Here is a 19,278-nt window from a genome sequence, read left to right as displayed (position 1 = left end):
AACATTAAAGTCTCCAGTAGTAATTTTTTTTTCCCAGCAACTTTGTTCTCAAACCCTTCCGTTCCTACATGCTTCTCTTTTGGCCTGATTCAACAAAGACACAGTACGTGCCCTCAGTGAAAGCAAGAATCCCTCAGTAACAGGCAGGTTTGAACCGCACATAGCAAATATCCGGTATATCTGTACTGATACTCTGCAGCTCAAATTTAGGTTCTGTGCTTTTCTGTTTTATCACCAATGTTGCAAGAGTCTAGATATCCACACAGCACATTTCAATCTTAGGAGAAAGAAGAGCCACCACACTGCTCACAAGTAAGGAACCAACAAATAATATTTACAAAAAGAAAATCAGATATGAATCTTGCTATTTAAAATATATCCAGGACCAGTTTATTCACATACAGAACTCAAGCGTATAATAACAATCACAAACACAAAGTAGAATTGTTTGGGTATTTTCATATTATGTCTGGCAAGTTAAAGCTTAAGAGTATTTCCTTTTTATTCTGCCAAGGGTTTCTCTGCTGTGCAATAATTTTTATCGCCCTGCTGTGTTTAGGATAAAGGGTTCAGCACCAGAGAAGGCACAGGAATGATAAACTTGATTCAGCAGTGCGATGACACTGCGCTCTGCCTCCGCGGGGAACGCACCAGTTAAACCCTCTCGAATTGACGGGAGATTTGACCAGCCAGTAACACAGCTGGTTGATTGGCCACCTTGTACATATTTGCTCATATTCGTATAAATCTGTTCGGGGTGAGCCCACCAGAAGACCAAGAGTTTCTGACGGGAAGTGGAAACCTGTCCCAGCTCCTCCGCTGGAAGTCAGCTGCAACGCTCCCACCCCTCTATTTTCCTGATCTCCACTGGTTTTGTGGTTGCCATTTGCCTCAGTAGTAAAGCTCAGACAGGAATAATCAGGTTTCAGATGCAGTTTGTCCTGTCAGAAACTCCTGATGTCCTACATTACATTTCACTGATTGTTAGATTTGGGTCAGGAAATAAATTTTCTTCAGGGCACATTGACTCTGTCTTGAATTTTACTTTATTGTTCTTTCTCTTGCATTTGAGAAGGAAATTAGAGGCCTTTTTGCTGCTGCATATCTACTACAAAGGGCTGAACAGTCTCAGCTTCCATTAAAATGAAAATGAGCATATCACTGAAGGCATTTAGCTTTTTGCCAGGTTGTATTTTTGCTGGGTTGTGCATGGAACAAGAAAATTCACTTGACCAAAGCCCCAAAGTTTCAAGAACTTGAATATATACCTATCTACCTAACCTATGTCCACCGTGTTGGTTGGATCCTTTCCCCTTCATTACAGATTTTCATTTAAAAAGAAAAAAAAAAAAAAAAAAGAGAGAGAGAAGGAACCCTTACCCTTCAAATCATGTATAAAGTATTATTACTTAGTTTAAGAATTTGCTTATGAAGATGTAAAATCCTCAGATGAGTCCACAAAGATTAAATTAAAACATGTCAAAACCAGACTGGCATTAAACTGTCAAATTTAGGAATAAGGTTGTCATTGCAGTCACCATGAGACTAATTCTTTCCTTAAGAAAAGTTCTTTCTTGGTTATTGTTTTTAAAGATGAATCTCCTGGATAAATTTGTTGTAAGAGTTATGCCTACACAGGCTTTGTAAGAAGGTCTGCTGAATGCTGTGATTGACCCCAGTGTCAGGGAGATTCAGCACTTATTTGCTTTGATATTTAACTTATTGATAAAGTTGTCACCCATATCCTGAAATCCAGTTTCAGTGGTGATCGTTACTGAGAGAATGATCAGACAATGTTATATTTCTGAAAACTACTATTTTATGTCTGAAGTACAAAATCCTTTTCCCACCTGCCTGGAAGTGAGGTACACTTTACAACAACTTTCAGGTGAATAGTTCTCCCTGTGCACTCCAATAAATTTACTGAAATTCTCCAGAAAAAAAAAAAAAAATCCTCTGTTTATTTACATAATTTACATTATTTATTTCTTTTATTTACCATGTTTTGCTAAAACAAGTGATATCATGGCTTTCCAAAAGTTGATGGCCTTTTCAAGAATTAGTGCAGATAAATATTTGAATTTGATTTTAACTTTAACTAAACCAGTATCTAGAGGACAGTACATTGCCTTCCAAGTGGACTTTCATCTAATACTTGATGTTATTCAGAAGATCTCCAGGCTTAAAAGATGCTGCTCTCGAATGAATTTCAGGACAAGATGCTTTGAGGAGTTTCAAAAACATTTTTGATCAGATAAGCCACTGACACACGAGTTTGTCTTTCAGAAGCTTTAGTTTATTTGAAACTTACTGAAGATGATCTATTTAATTAGCAGTCAATCACCAGTGCAAATTAGGAGTTTAGCTTTCTGTGATTACTTATCTAATAAGAAGCCCTTGAACTGAAAAACAGTGACCCTGCAGCTTCCTCATTTTATATTAAGTTGGACAACCATCTCTCCTGTGTTAAAATATTAGGACCATGAGGATGAATATTTAGTTCTCTATAGTTATGTTAAAGAATCTCTTAAAACATTGCATATGTCAACTCTTAATTCAAAAGTCAGAAGTAACTCTTCTTTGGTGTTATGCCATAGTTATTGAAATCAACTGACTTCTCAGAATAAGTTAAAAGTCTGTGTATAACTGATTAAAATTTATTTTCCTTTCCCAGTTGCTCTACTTTCAACTCTTTCACTCTTATGTCATTATGCTACTAGCTGTTGAGTTTCTGTAGGACTCTCTCTCCACTGAAGATAAACCAGTTGTCACCTAAATGTGCAGCTAAAATGAAAACAAAAATTCAGCTGCCAATACTCAGAAGAATAGTACATACTGCAGAGCGAGGTCCAAACTGGCTCCTAAGCAGTGATGAGTGTGCTCTTGGTCCACCCACACTTTGAGGTCATGTCTAAACAGAAGACTCATTTTGGCAAAAATAATTATACCAGATGTTCACTAGTTAAAGCTTACTAAGCACCTTTGTTCATAAATGACACTGAACGTTAGCTCTTTCCTTAAATATCCCTGTACAGATAACCTCGAAGTTAGATACCCACAGTACCAACTCAGCTGTGTCCATTATTGACTCAAGCTGATAGCAACAGATAGCTTTCTCAGTGAAAACAAAGGCATTTGGATTCTTCATGATTTCTAATTATTTCAGAATTTCTAATCTAAAAAAAAAAAAAATATTAAAGAACAACTCTCTCAGGCCCTCCTAAAACGTAGAAAATAACTTTTAAAAAATATATACATCATTCTGGTGAAGTAAGTCCCTGTCTCAATTTCTTGGAAAAGACAATGTTTGCACAGTTGAGAGATTTTGTTGCTTTAAAAAAAAAAAAAAATCCAAGCAGTCAGCCTCACAATCAAATGTACCTTAAGAGTAATTAATAAAGATTTATGAAGGATTTGATATGGGAAGTGCCCTCTCTCCATATACCTATACTTATACATCTTATACATAAACTTAAACGTATACACATACACATACATACACATATTCATATATACATATACACGTGCTACATGTTATGGTAAGGATGATGTATTACTTGGAATTTCTTTGGAAATAAAGATAGGAAAATGGTTTTATTTCCATCCTGATTTATAACTCAAGATCAACAGAATGGAATATTTCCATTTTTTTTATTTTAGAATACCCCATATTTTTATATTTTATTCAGTTTCTGCTTGAAATTTACATTTTATGGAATATTTTAAATCATAATCAACATACATAGATGAATTTTAAAAGAGATCAGAATTCTTCCCACATCATAACTGGTTAAAGGTGGAACTGATGTTGTTTCCTTCAATTTTTTGTTTTCTGCCTTTGTGAAAAAACCTTATTTGTTTTCTGAAATATTGATTAAACTATAGCTAATCCTTCTATAATCTGCCCCAAACATATTGTACAGAATGGCTCATTATTAATTTATGCACACATTTTATACCTAACTTGAAGGGAGACAATGTGGCAGAAACACATATCATGTCATTTTGTTAAATTTATCCAAGAAATGGGAAAAGATATTTCTTTACTTACTAATTAAGTTTCAGATCTCAGCATTTTAGAGCAGCAGGTTCAGAACTCTACAAGCCTTGTTGCAATAATCCATTTCTGTCCACATCTGCAATATATTAAATACAAATTTATCTGGAATTTTAACCTGTATCTACAAAAAATAAATTTCACAAATACATAACAGAATGAGTTTTCATAGCAAAATTATAATAAAATTGGTTTCTTATTTTAAATTACTGTGCAGACATGCTGTCCTGCTTTCAGCTGGGATAGAGGTAATTTTCTTCCTAGTAGCTGGTACAGTGATTTGGATTTAGGATGAGAATAATGTTGACAACACACTGATGTTTTAGTTGTTGCTGGGCAGTATTTGTACTAAATCAAGTTCTCTTCAGCTTCTCTTGCTGCCCCACCAGCGAGGAGGCTGGGGGTGCAGAGGAAGCTGGAAGGGGGCACAACCAGGACAGCTGACCCCAACTGACCCCAGGGATATCCCATGTCAAATGACATCATGCCCAGCATGTAAACTGGGGGCAAAGATGACTGGAAGCCACTGCTCAGAAACTAACTGGTCACTGGTTGGTGAGTGATGAGCAATTGCATTGTGCATCACTTCTTTTGTGTATTCTAATTATTTTCTATTATTATTATCATCATCATCATCATCTATTGTTATTATTATTACTACTACCATTATTATTATTTTCTTCCTTTTCTGCCCTATTAAACCATATTTATCTCAACCCACACGTTTTACTATTTATTTTTTTCCCAATTCTCTCCCCCATCACCACTGGGCGAGGGCAGTGAGCAAGCAGCTGTGTGGTGCTTAGTTGCTGGCCAAGGTTAAGCCACAACATATACTCAATTACTGTATAAAATTTATTCTTAGCTTTGCAAAGCTTTGCATTCCGATTGGCTGAAGAGTTTCTCATTTTCTTAGTCACTGCACAGTTGTTTCTCAAGTATATACCCTACAGAACCATTCCTGATGTTTGGTAGAGAGTTAACCAACTGAAGTAGGATGTATATAATAGCTATGTGGTTATCTTTCAATAATCTTACTTCTACAATCACCTACTATACTTCTTCTTAGGCTGGCTCTGGAATACAAACACAGCCTTAGCTTATAACATCAAAATACTCCAAAAATGCATGAAGGAGGAATCCTTCTGTTCTTACTGCAATGAAAAGGGGTGGGGCGGGGAGGGGGGGTGGCGCGGGGAAAGCAAAACAAAACAAAAGTGATCAATTCAGATTTCATTTGAAATCATGGCAAATACAAATGAATTCTATTAAACTTCACTGGAGATAACTAAAGGCAGAAGGTCAGACTATGCTCTGGTTTGTAAAGGTTGAATCCTAGTGCTGATGCCCCCGCTGCAGCATGTTCCTCTCCTACCCTTAGTGACCCCCAAGGACAGCAAAGCTCTCATCCCCAGAGCAGCAGCTATGTATTTGCTCTCTGTGTTTACTTTCGATAGCAGAATCCTCTTCTGCACTGGTAAGGAGGAAAAGACAGAAAGCATGGGAAAAAAAAAAAAAAAGGTCTAAGAAGGCAGAAAGAAGGAGGAGTGGAGTGGGGAGGAGCTGCGAGGCATAGGTCCTGTGAAGAAGGCTGCACCCACACCCGCACCAACCCTTCGCGGCGCATCGTCCCCGCCAACACCCAGCTGGGGCCGTGAAACTCGGCACGGCAGCGTTAGAGCAAACGAGGACATACAAGAAAACACGGCCCCAGCCCCAGGATTAGACCCAGGCCTCCCCCGTGCACGCCCAAACCCTTCAACCGCAGAGCCACGCTGCTCCATCCTCCCTCCCTCCCTCCCGGCCCCGCTCGGCTCTCTGCTATTTCCCCACGCACCGGCCAAGCTTCACCCAACTCACAGCTCGTACCTCAGACTGCACACGCTCCCCAACCTCCCCTTTATATAAGCTAGAAAAAAAATATTTTAAAAATATACAAACTCCCCTCAATGACTTCCACTTAAGCTAAACATTATTTTCAAAGCTTCTCCAAATGTTTTTCATCGTTTCGTTGTCTCGTGTCTTATTTTTCCTTTTTTCACTCTAATCGTCCTCATTTTATAAACTGAAAATTTAGAACACTAATAAAATAATAACGTACCAAACTATTTCTTCTACATATTTACTCTCAATGTGGATTTAAGGTTAATGCATACTATTGAATGTTGGTCTTATCAGCAAGAAATGATTCACTGACTTTGTCATGTCTAGTAATTACTGGAAATTACCAGGAAAAAAAAAAATGTTAAAAACAGACTTAGGGTTGACAGTTCATATTTTTTTCCTTTTCTTTTGTATTTTAAAAAATATATTATTTTTAATATTTTTGAAAGTTCATATTTTTTTCTCTCTAATTTAACAATCAATGACACCAAGAAATTCTACACTGGGGTAAACTTCTTGTAGTTTACCTATATAGTATATGCTATATATTGTTTACATATATTTCTGTATACATATATATGTATAGCTGTCAATTATGCACAGCAGGGATGCATGCCAGTAAAGCACCCAGAATGACTCAGAGGCATCAAATCAGCTCTCAGGTCATCCTGTAAAAGTGCTTGAATCTGGCAGGCTGGACTACATTCTTTTTTTTGAAAAAGGTGGCCGAATGCTCATGCCACGTTCAAACTGAAACTTCAGGATTAAAACAGGACAGGTGCCTCTATAATTAACCTGGCCTGGTATTCTGCCAGTGTCTGCTCAGAGACAATAATTTATAAATTATTTGAGACTCAATCATTTTAACTTCCTACAGGCATTCATAAAGAGATCTTGATCTTGCACAAGTACAAGCATCGCTCATTGACTACAATGGAAAGATGCAACGGTCTTTAAAGGATAATGCAAATTCTCTGGGACATTGACATTAAAAAACACATGGTTTTAACCATTGTATTCATAAATACGTGATATGTTGCTATAGAACATAATATAATGATATGTAATATGATATATTTGTACTTCAGCTGTTCACAGAAAGGAATAATTCAGATACTGTCTTACAGGAAACGATGAAAAAAGCAACGGCAGTACATATCTATCTATGTCAAATAAACGGAAGGAATGTGCCTATATCTAATATAATTATTCCTTTGGGATCTTCAGCATAAGGCTGTGCATCTTAAACCAACCATTTTCATTTCTGATTTTTAAATTTATATTTCAAGCCAATGTTTGTATTCCTGTTACTCCCGTGATGGTAGCTGGGCATCAAACACTATCATGATAGGTCTCTATCACGTGTGCTTCTCCAAATGAGCGTGTAAATGAACTACACAGATTTATCTTTAGAAAACATTTTGCTTGAAGATTTAACTCTAGGCAAAAGAATCACCTGGAATCAATTGACTATATGATCACAAAAATTTTGAGATGGAAAAATATCTAAGAACTGATCTAGTCAATCCTCTTAAGCACATTGGACTGTAGCCTGCAATGAGTTTTCTGGAGTATTCTCAGGCCACGGAGACACCATTATTTCCCTCCAATCTATCCCACTGTCCACCTCCTTACCAGGAATTTTTCCAGATATTTGGACAGAAAGCTCCTGTGCTCAGTTTCTTCTCATTTACCTTTCCTGGGTACACAGACCATCATGTCAGCACTTCTCTAATATTGCATTGTGGTTTGGGTTATATTGGCCTGGTTTTGGTCAACATTAGGGAAAACTCTGAAGGCATACAAGGAAAGATGAGTTGACACCATGCAGACCTTCGGTAGCTGGGATTACTCCCAATCCAAGCACCCACACACATTTCCTTTTGATTATCAGTTAGCTCAGTCACTTCTCCTAAACTTTCCTCCTGAATCAATCCCACCATTCTGTCACTTTAACAGTTTTCCCCTTTTTTTTTCCTCTGAATGTCATCAGTTTCTCATTACAGTTTTCTTTTAATGGCAAGCTGTATTCTATGTAGTCTGATACTGCCATGTGGAAATTATGAGTTCCCAACGTGACGCTTTAAATGTATGGCATAAAAGGCATTGCTGATACCTCTCTTTTTTTTTTTTTTTTTTATTTTGAATTATATTTTAACCTTGTAACTACTTCATTGTCCACTTTATTCTTAGGTTTCTTCCTATTACTTAGTATCTGTTTCCACTGAATATTTATTTGTGTTTCAGATATCTTTTTTCTCCCATATATTCATTACTTTTTTTTTTTCCATGTGAAATCGTATATTTTGATTTCCAGACAATATTGCTAATCTGTCTCAATTAGTCTTATTCTTTCACTTTTCCCACAAGTATTTATAGCACCTCAAATACAGTAACTTGAGTTGTTTCATTTGCACTCTCCAAATTATTAGCAAGTACGTTCAGATTATAAATTCAGTACTCATAGGACTAGATAATAAACTTCCTTAAAATCACTGAAGTGTATGCAATTATTTAAGCATTTTGGGGGAAAAAAATGATTCCTTTTAAAAATTATTAGAACATTAAAACTTAATATTCCTTTGTTCATTGTTAGGTGAACTCATCGTATTACACCTGAGCGTTCAAATCTCCTGTGGTCTTTAACGTTCTGTGTAACTGATGGCTAGTTAAGCACAGGATTGGGCTTCATCTGAGGGAGCAAAACCCCAGGGATGAACACATAGAAAGAACAGGTCAAAATCCAGTTTAAAACTCAAAGTACAGAAGATTGCATCCATTAATGAGTAATGCTAATTTTATGTATGATAGGCCCAATGTAAAGCTCCTGTTTGTTTTAGCAGCTATCATTTGTAGGAGCAGCTTCTTTTAGGAGTCACCATAGGAAAGTAACAACTACCTGAAACACAGGGACCTCACCCGATTGGGCTCAATACATGACTAATAGTTTGTACAATATATTTTGATTTGGCAGGTATTTGGGCCTACATTCCTACAGATACTTGAATATATGCTGCTTATGAAAACACTCATTAAATACAGTGAGATTTACTTTTTCTTGGGTGAGGGTGGAATGATGTTTTAAATTAAATTAAGAAATTAAGCAGTTGTGTTAAATACAGTATCTTATGTTTATTGTGTGTACAGTAAGGTAACTTGTCTGCATAGTGTATGTTATTAGCAGAATGTGCTTAAATGGCCAACTTTCATTTACATTAACTGGCATATATTTTTTCCTTCAGTGATTTTCTATTTGTTTCTCAGATGTTGAGAGGCATGAACAAAACTAATGAATATTTCTAAGCAAAATGCTTCAATTTTATATACTTTCAAAGTGACAGAATTATTTAATTTCATGAATGTGTCCCATTTATGTTCAAAATAGAGTATTTCACTGGGAGAATTTACATGTTTCAGCGTCATCTATCAACAGTGTTTAGAATAGGAGTGGTATCTTTCAAATGCAGCATTTACAAGTCACCACTTGTCATTAAATGTAACTGTATGTTCAAGAGGTTTGTAGTAATAGCCTTTAATTAAACTGGGGACTGTTAGAGGGTTTCTGTTGCCCTTTGAAGTTCTTAATTATTAATTGTATCCAGCCTTTTATGGCGCTCTTAAAGTTAAATTAAATAATTAAAATATACCTCCAAGAGAAATATAAAGACCTTACATGTTTTAATTAAATTTATGAATTTCAAGGTTTTTAAAATAACATATGTTTTGATTTTCTTGTGTTGGCATGCCAGAATACTACATATATTAAACAAAAAATCAGTAGCTTTTTATGGGAATAATCGCTAAGCATGACGCATGTAAATTAGATATTTTCTATGCATGGCTGGCAAAAGTGCTAATTAAATAGTTGGTATTCAGGGCTGTGCTCGTTCATTGTTTAGTGACATACAAATCCAGCGATGTGTGCCAGCAGACATTTTAAGTTGAATGTTTTCCCTTCTACATTCTTTGTCATGAAATGGTGGCACCATGATGAGAACACTAGTGTAAGCAAAACACTGAAATATGCTTTAATAATGTTTTAACCATGTAGCAACACTAGTCTAGTTTTCTAATGAATTTTTAATTTCTTTCTTCTTATAAGGACGTTACAAGTTATCGCTGATGCATATTAAATCATATACATGAGTCATTTTCTCACTAAATTTGCATAAAATGGTTAAATGCTAATGCACCAAATGGGCCTTACTATATAAGGTACAGTAAATATGCCCTTGCAGGTTTTCTGCAATCAATCTCCTGTATTTCATTAGCAGCCAGATAAAGGTCTATTCTGAAAAGGGAAAAGAGAAACTATTGTGTGTACACTGCGAACTTATGATGCCTATGATGATTTCTATGCGATGATTAGAACCCAACCTAGAATTAGAATTTGCACAAGACTGAAAATAAAGTTCCTTGGCAAGTGCAGCTAAATGGTGCCCCCGAAAGCAGCCTGGTGCTGCTAACAACCACCAGGCAGTTCATTGAGACTTTCCACAGTTAGTGTCAAACGCTGGCTTTAAAATCCACGTAGCCCATTACTTTAATTTTGCAATGCTTGAACATATCTAACACCCCCTGCTAAATCCGTAGCCACCAAAATCTTTCCAGCTCCTCAGTATTTCTCAGTGCAAGTTAAACACGCTGTTCTTCTCCTATTGTTACATACACTCACCTTCCATCCACATTAACCGTTCCCTTCTTCTCCTCCGACTAATAGAAATTATGTGTATTGGCCAATATATATTTGAATTGATAGCACGATTGCAGTAAGAATGGCATCGCTGCTGCAATATTATTACTCCAAACAAAAACCTTGCATTTAATGGTGGAAACTTTGTTCTCTCTTTTTTCTTTTTGTCATCTGGAACATTTTTGTACCTGGTGCAGAAAAAGTGCTATTTAAAAATAAATGTATGCTTTGCCCTACAGCTATTTTGAATTAGTCTTGATAAATAATTAAGTGATGCATAATATATTATTTAGATGCAATGATCTTAAGAATTTGAGTGGTATTTCAACTACAATTATAGTAATTTATTTATCAGTGAAAAATTTACATAATCACACTTCAGAATCCAGTGGACTGAAGAGATATCAGAAGGACACCAAGGAATGTGCGTAATGACTCTGGGCATTAGGTTAACTTAATAATGTAGTGATGTGCAAGATGTTATAATGTCTAACATAGCTGTATTTGATGAATCATTTTTAAAGGATGAAAGCTACATATTGTTTTCCTTTTTCAGTTTTAAGAACAAGACAACTTTTAAACATATAGTAGGAATTAGACCATTCTATAGCAAATAAAGTATTGTTTCTACTAGAATGGAAAAAAATTAAAATATAATTTACAATAAAATCCTGGAGTCTCTCTTCTTCAACTATCAGAGGAAGCATTGATTTTATTACAATATCATTGTTACTTGATTTTCTGTAGTTATTTTAGGCTATCCCATTGGTCATCAGTGGTACAGGACAATGCAGGAAAGAAATGGAAATTTTCTGCCTTGTCAGTGTAGACAGGCCAGTGACAGAAGAAACTCACTCCTGATAACTGCGTCATACTATGGATCTTCCCTCAGCCCATGAAGTCTTTTTGAGGCAAATGAGGTAGAGTTTATGGATATGACAGAGTGTAGTGAACTCACTTCATGATGGTGCACATGCAGATATAGATCATAGGTTTTCTGGATTCAAAGTTACAGATGCAGACACAGATGCACACACAAATTTATATATGCCAACTGTGTTCATCTATATGCTTCTAGAATAAAAAGAGGACCTATGTAGCTGTCATACAAACCTAATTTATGCCATTTGAGAATTATGGGAATTTAGAGGAAGACATAAAATTAATATTCATGTATTTCCCAACAATATATTTACGCCCACTGGTAAAATATTAGTACCTCATAAAATCCTTAGTACTCAGATGAACAGTAACCTATATAACGTATGCTAACACCAATTACAACTATAGAGAAGGAGTTTTTAATGGTCTGTTTTGAAACAATTTTTTAATATAGAAAAATAAGTGAAGAATTAACTCTGGCTCTGTTTCAGCCTGTACCACCACCAGTTATGCCTTCTTATGCACCTACAGCCAGTTCTGAGATGCTACAACAGCAATTGCTCTCTGTGACAGACAGCTAAAGACAATAATTCATACTGTACACACAAGAGTGCTAATGTTATGTTTTCTGATGTACCAGAACTGCTGATGAGTTAGACAGGTAAGAAGAAATTGCATATGTGTGATCCCATCCTCTCTGTGCAGGTTTTCTGTCACTGACTAGCTTTCTCATACAAGGTTATTGTGTGTTAGATTCCAATTACATTAAACTATTACCATTATTCTCATGATAATATTATTTTGTAACATCCCAAACTCTTGTTTCCTAAAGATAACATTCTACATGACGATGAGAGTGGAGTATTTTTTATGTTAATGTTCCTTTCAGAGAACTGCCATTAATAACAGAATAAATGTAATTTACTTGAAAAGACATATCTTTGAGGAAAAAATCAAATTTAAAAACAAATAAACAAACAAACAATTATATGCCCCTTTTCATTGTCACAGAGTTTGTTCTGGAATTAAAATGATCCCACTTGGACTATACAGGTCCTTTTACAAGTGGGAAAATGCTTGTCCTATTCGAGTCCGAAGATAGACTGACCAAGATTTGACCCAAAGCCCAGGACATCAATTTTTCCCAAAAAACTCTTACTAGACTCTAAAGAAGACAAATTACCGAACATTTCCCATAGCCATTTATTTATGAAGTTCGTTTTGACATAGCTTCTACTCTCTCCACGCTGATGTACAAACTGGAGGTCAAAAGGCTAAGCAGAAGGTGTTTCCTTATCACAAGCTCCTATGCATTGGCGGTTTCCTTACATTCTTTATCACGTGGATCTGCTGATCCGGCTCACAGCCGCAACTGCACTCACATGCCACGTGGAAGGCATAACAGTCTACAAATCATTAAGCAAATGAAGAAGACCTGTGTTCTTATCATGCGCTGCACTTCAGAGCAGATATTTAAACCACCAGCGTTCAGGTGGAGTGAATGCCTGTTCACCATTACTTCCCAATACGACATGCCTCAGATTTCAGTAAGAAATGGGAAAAGATGGCAACAAAGCACCTACACCCGGAGGAGAAAGGTTAGTTTTGCCCTGATCTCTATGCATCTTGTGATTGTTCCTACATTAAATATGTATTTACCGTTCTAGTATAGAAATGGTACATGATTTTTGAAATATGTCTATATGGTGTCACCTGGGCACAAAAATTTCAAAGGGAAGTGGTTACAGTTGTAAAAATGAACAGCATCCCACATGGCTGGGGCACCGGAGCCCTTTCCAAAACATTACTCCTTTAGTTACAAGGTGTTGGAAGCTTCCACGCTTGTAAGCACGGCCCTCAAACTCGTAACAGGGTCCAAAAATGGGCCTCTCCGTACAGCACCAACACAGAGATGACTGCTTGCAAGGGGCTGCTGCCCTGTGTTGCCAGGAAATTAGTTAACGCAAGCAATGGTCCAGCACTGAGGAATAATAATTAAAAAAAAAAAAAAAAAAAAAAAAAAAAAAAAGATAAAAGCAGCAGCCCTGGCTACGAGGTGCCCGCCGAGTCGAGCTCCACCTGACAACGCTCCACAGCCAAGATGGTGTCATTAGCCCAGCGCAGCGTGATTTCTCCCTAATCCTTTCTGCAACTTACAACAAGTTTAAATGTCCATGCATGATGTTATTAACTGGCTTTAGGAGCCGCTTAAAACCTGGATTTTTTTTTGCGATTTGGGCGCCTTTTTTATTTTGTTTTGTTTTGTTTTGTTTTGTTTTGTTTTGTTTTGTTTTGTTTTGTTTTGTTTTGTTTTGTTTTGTTTATTTTGTTTTGTTTTGATGGACCCTTCACCGGCGCGGCGGCGGATCAGTCGCGATAATAAATTAATTACTGGGCAAGGGGGGTACCCGTTGGGGAGGGTGGGGGCGGGGGGGGGGGGGCCAGCGTCTCGGCCGCCCCTCGTACGGCGGGCAGCGCTAATTAGCGATAACCGCTAAAAATAATTAACGGGGCCGCCCGTTAAGCAGCGCAGCCCCGCGGAGAAGCGCGGAGAGAGAAACCCGGACCCGGCGCATCCCCCGGAGCGGCGCCGCCGATCGGTCTCCCGGGAAACACCAATCAGCGCCGCGGGCGCGCCGCGGGGGGGGAGGGACCTGGCGGGGAGCGGCCCAATGGCGGGCTCCCGGCGGCCCCCGCGGCGGCGGGTCGCCATTTCGGAGGCGGGGAGGGGGGGTACGGTTCGGGTTGCAGCGGTTGCCGATCCGCTGCACCCACACATCGCCCCTCCGACCCTCACCCCCCTCCGCGGCTCCAGGCTCCGCGGCTGCGGATCGGACGGGCGCGGGGAGGCGCGGAGAGACGCGCGGCGGGACGGGGGGGCCCTCGGGGGGCCCCCTCAGGCCCAGCGCGGCCTGTTTGCCAGGGGGTTTTACCCTCCACGCGTGGACGTTTTCCTCGATGCTCCTGTCAGATAAAGGACAGAATCCAAATTCCTGAAGCCTAACGGTGGTTATTTATGGGGCTGTGCTGCGCCCAGCCCAAATCGTACAGAAGCGGGAGTGGGTAGCTGTGAGCCCAGTCTCTGAGCGACACTTCGGAGGACAAGCACCGCAAGGTTCGGCGTAATTTAGCATTAGTGACACGAAATTAGTGGAGAAACTGCTCTTTTAGCTTTAAAGACAGCGACTGAACACCTGAGATACCTCTGAAATCTACCGGTCAGCAGCCTGGCGTGGGACTTGGTCCAGTGCCCTGCAGAGCCAGCGGCACGAGTTCATCCCTGTTAAAGCTGTTCCTGGCAGAGAATCTATACACCAGCTTTACACCACGCGCGATGAATGTGTACGCACACATACACACATGTCTTTCATAGTTAAACACGAGTGAGAGTGTCAGAGGGAACCAAACCGGTCACTATTGATGGATGGCAGCAAAACCATGGGCATCCCTTCTCCTCTTTCCCACTCTCTCTCAGAAAGGCCCATAAAATATGCCCTAATTTTTACCTCACGCACTTGCCATATAGTTAGGAAATTTGTCGAAGTCTGATGTTTTTCCATCTAAATTAAAACAGTGGAGGAGGTGAGGGGTAATTAATGTGCCCAGCCCAGGGTGAGCAATCCGTGGAAGTGGTGCGGGTTTTAAAAATCTAAATGGACTTTTTTCATCGTGTCCCTGTGGATGGCTACGTGCCTGCTCCCCCCGCCCCTCCCTCACAGAGGTAACAGGCAGAAATCGGGAAACAACTTTTGATGCAAACAGGACAGGCAGGAACTGCCCTAATGGGCAGCGCACCCTTGGCTTTTCCACAAAATGAAGTATTCTGCAACACCTACTTTATAACTGAAGTAGAACTAATGAATCCACCCTATGCTATTACATAATGGCAACTCTAGGGAAGGGGGAGATGCGCTTCTGTATATGTCCATTCATGCAAGTGGCCCTTTCTGGAGGGGTGAAGGCAGACCCCTGGGCTGCCAGATTTTGTACAGTGGGCCGGGGGCTGGTAAAGGCCTGGCTTCCCTTTCCACCTCCATGGACAGGGTTTAAGCACCTGCCCTGCTAATGCTTCAAGCCCCGACGGCCCCAGCTCACAAGTGGTTGCATGAAAAAGTCAGAAAAGACAATTTCTCCCTAACCAACACCCACCCAGCCAGCCTTCTGCCCGCGCTGTGCACCATCCCCAACATAACCAGTGCTGCAGGTGATGGCCCTGCAGGGAGAAGCCGCAGGTGGAGCGGCTGAAGGGGTAGGTTAGTCAGCACAAGGGTTGTTACTCATTGTTTCGTGGTTTTATGCCAGGAACTGTACAGCGCTTTATGAAACACGGGCAGAATCATAGTCACTTGGATGGAAAACACAGACAGTCTAATAAAGCACATAGGACTAAGTCCTCGTCATGCCTTTGAACTGATTCTTAGCCCGCACTGTGCATTTATGCTAAACAGAGGGCTAAAATGAGCAGCACACATAACAGAAACCATTATCAAGTAAGGGGAAAAAAATATATATATATATAGTAGTAAAAACAGAGAGAATTGCAAAATTCCTTCTGGTGCCTGGGTCTACACCAAGATGCCCTGATGAATTTCCTACAGCACCTGGAGAAATATCTTTCTCAGTGCTTTGCTTATCAGTTTGGGCCTTATTTCTGCTAAACATCCAAGAAGAAATCTTCCCCTAGACCTAGAAGAAGTGACCTGTGTACTATGGAGTCCACACTTATTAACATTTTATCAGTCCCAAGCTGGAGGGTTGCAATAGTTGCTGAATACAAGCTTGTTCGCACAGATTATTTTCTTCATTACATAAGAAGCAGTTTGGTAACTTGAACTTCTCAGGAAACAATTAGCCAGCTCTATGTGCTGAACCCCAGTTCCCATAAGAAAATTTAAATGTTTATCTGGCTAAAATAACTTGTAAATGAACTTTTTTTTTTTTTCCCTCCCCCAGCTTCTTTTTTTGTATTTCGTGCATTGTAGACCCTAGCAATGATATTAGTTCTAGTGTGGGAAAATATTATAATTGAGATCTGGTAAGTTATTTGCAGACTTCAAGTTTTTCTTTACACTGTGCTGACATTTAGTACAGCCCCGGTGAGGAAAACAATGCTGCCATTCATGACTCTAGACGTAGATTTCAATCGACTTAAGCGGGCACAATGAAACTTGGTCATTCACTGGTTACCCATATTGTGTTCTCAAATTTTCTCTCAGCAAAAGTATAATGACTCAGTATTGTATGGTTGCATAGACAAGGGCTCAGAACAAGAGACACTAGTTTTGTCTGACGGTGTGAGAAAGTCGTGAAGGGATCTTTTCTTCCAGATGGTGTTAAATTCAGCTGCCTTTTTAACATTGGCCTTGCACAGCAATCTGCTGCTCCCTTTTCACAAAGAATAAGCCCGGGTCCCTGCTAGTTAACATGCATACTCACGCAACCTGCAAATTCACTCCAACTGTTTTACAATGCACTGGTATGCTAAATAAACTCGATCTGGTCTCTCCCAGTGCTAAAACTAGCCTTCAGAAACCTGCTCCACTGATATTTACACTTTTTTCTTTTTTCTTTTTTTTTTTTCTCCTGTTACATAAAGTTGTATATAGTTTGATTTTTTTTTTCCCCCCTGCAAGTTTTCAGAAAACGGCGCCTGACAGATAGATAATCCGAGGAGACATTACTTGCTACGCGCGCCTCTTAAAGCATCAACTTGGAGGGCATGCTGCCACATTTACACCCGCGCACTTTTCCCAAGTCAGAAGTTAGATGAGCAGGACAAAAGAGGGGGGCGGGGGAGGGAGGGGGGGGAAATGGGGCGCTTAGCTCCTAAAGCAGTGAAGGAGTAACAATAATAATAACAGCCAAACATATTTTATTGATCGATATCCATGTAACATGAATAAGGTACAAAACAATTTCATGCGACCGTGGCCAACACGCGATTATAATGCTGGTATTTTTTTTCTCGAGTGTTTTCCCTTCACAAATTTACATCAAAGACCAAGACGCAAGCAACAGCTTAAGTAAATTGACCCCGCTGAATGCCTAAGTAAACAATGGGCTTCCCCGGAAAATAGCTTATTGCCTTAATTGAAGCTCTTTGAGAAAGAAAACCTCGTACTTTGTCATGTAAATGTTAATTGTAGTAGACAATGGCTCTAGGTAAATAGCACCCCTGGACAGGCAGTAAATGAGAGGCGTGCGGGCACGCTGCGGTGATAGGTTGGTGGCACAAACACGGTTTCGGATGTAAATAAACAAGGGTCCGCTCGCCGCTCGCTACGGCAGTAAAACTTTGGCACGTGTAGCGCAGCCAAAACGGGGGATTTACCTCAAAACATCTTGGCCGGGGTCCCGGCCGGCAGTGCCGGCAGCCACCGGGCGGGACCCTCCGCCCGAAACTGCCGTGAGGGTATTGGTGCAGCTACGGGGAGGATGGGGTAAGTTTTGAGGCCAAATTCTTTGTTTTAAATCGACAGCGTGCCTGCTGCTGCCAGGACCTGCTGGCTGCCTCCCTGCTCCCTTCCTCTCGCGGTCTGTGGCGTGAAAAGCAAATATTCCCACTGTTTAGCCCCAAATCGGTGCTTTATGTAAGCAGCCCAATTGCTAAGTAAAATAAAATTTGAAAATAAAATGGAATAAAAAAGCAGCGCGCAGAAGGTCAGCCCCTCGCTTGATGGAGACCGCTGAGCCCCCTTCCCTTATCTCTGATCTGATTTTAATCTGCCTGGGAGACGTCCGGTTTCTAATACAGTATCACACGCCCGGGGTGCCTCTGGGAAGATGTTTAGGTCAAGTCCAAAGGAAAACGTTAACCCTCCGCAATTAATCCTCCTCCATTTCGCTGCGAGAAGGCGCCTAAACTGCGGTAACGATACAGACGGCTCAGCACCGCGAGTGGGGTTTGTTACAAACCCGGGGAGGGGTTGGGGGAGAAATGTCGGCCCTTCCCTTCTTCCCCCCCCCCCCCCCTCCACCTCACCCCCCACCATCAACCTTCCGCGGGAAAAGGGCGGAACTTGCGCGCAGGGGGGGAGCGGGGCCGCGTCCCCATCGCTTGGCGAGCCAGCGGATGGCTGCGGGGGGTGGGGAGGGAGGATGCTCTATAAGGGAGGCGGGGGGGGGGGGGGGGAAGAAAGAAGCGAAGGGAGGGGATCACGGCGCGGTGCCGGCAGTGGTGGGGTCCCCCCCGCCCCGACCCCCCCCCCCCCCCCCTCTCCGCAGCCCCCCGCAGCCCCCCGGCCCCCGCCGCGCTGTCCGTCACGGGCTGGCCGGGGCACGGCGTTGCCACTTGCCCCGAGCGTGGGAATGGGAGCGCCCAGCCGTTCACATCTCCTGCGCGCCGTTTAACGGAATCAATTAGGCAAGACAGACCCTCCGATTCTCCACCCCCGCCTCCCCCCCCCCCCCTCCCCTCCCAAACCCACCACCCCCCCCCCCTCCATCCATTTTTTGTCAGGTCTATATACGTCCTAATTATTTCAGTTTGGGATGCCAGAGCTGTTTCCCGGATAGATCTGATCATCCTTAAACAAAAAGAGAGGAGGCGCACACGTGGGTTTGGGAGTAAATGTCACTTTCATTTCCAATGCTAGCCGCAGAGTAAGGCACGGAACATTTTTTAACACTTTGACAAGAGGGGAGGCGATCTCGTCTCCATCATGTCTTTCTGCTTCAGTAGCTTCCTCAAGGAAACCCTCTCGGAACAGAGAAGCATCTGTGCTCGCGTTTTGAATAGAAGAATCAAAATCGGCCATCACTT

The 19,278-nt window shown here is 40.7% G+C and overlaps 1 long non-coding RNA gene across 5 annotated transcripts in view; it reads right to left on the bottom strand.

The window, feature by feature from the left end:
• The window catches only part of LOC116962030, a 127,215-nt gene that overhangs the window by 90,543 nt on the left and 17,394 nt on the right, over positions 1 to 19,278 (bottom strand). For 4 of the 5 annotated variants that reach the window (XR_006164874.1, XR_006164875.1, XR_004407325.2 and 1 more), the window contains one exon: positions 4,052 to 4,136. The exons of the other annotated variant lie outside the window; for it this stretch is intronic. This is a non-coding gene — a long non-coding RNA (uncharacterized LOC116962030). The remainder of the gene's footprint in view (positions 1 to 4,051; positions 4,137 to 19,278) is intronic. 5 annotated transcript variants of the gene reach the window in all.

The sequence above is a fragment of the Tyto alba genome, unplaced genomic scaffold (genome assembly GCF_018691265.1).
Source record: "Tyto alba isolate M040663 unplaced genomic scaffold, T.alba_DEE_v4.0 Super-Scaffold_13, whole genome shotgun sequence".
Taxonomy (NCBI): Eukaryota; Metazoa; Chordata; class Aves; order Strigiformes; family Tytonidae; genus Tyto; species Tyto alba.
Note: the sequence above shows the minus strand (reverse complement) of the source record. Positions and strands in the feature narration are given on the sequence as shown.